We start from the raw sequence: 283 nt of genomic DNA, 5'->3' as shown, positions 1-283 counted from the left end.
CTCCTAAATATCTTCCAGGATGATGAACAAGGATGATCCTGACCCCCGGTGTCAAAAAGCATAGCTTTTTGACGGAACTGGAAACTAACTTGTATTTGCTTTTAACTGAGTAGGATTTTCTACACTGGTGTTCATACTATAGTAATTACTTTAGAAGTTCTCCGTAAGCATTATTTCTCGTGACAATCAAGTCAAAACAGGAAGGAAAAAAGAAAGGAATAAAAAGAAAGAAAAAGGAAGGAAGAAGGGAAGGGAAGGGAAGGGAAGGGAAGGGAAGGGAAGG

The sequence above is a fragment of the Numida meleagris genome, chromosome 5 (assembly GCF_002078875.1).
Source record: "Numida meleagris isolate 19003 breed g44 Domestic line chromosome 5, NumMel1.0, whole genome shotgun sequence".
In the NCBI taxonomy this organism is placed as follows: domain Eukaryota; kingdom Metazoa; phylum Chordata; class Aves; order Galliformes; family Numididae; genus Numida; species Numida meleagris.
Note: the sequence above shows the minus strand (reverse complement) of the source record.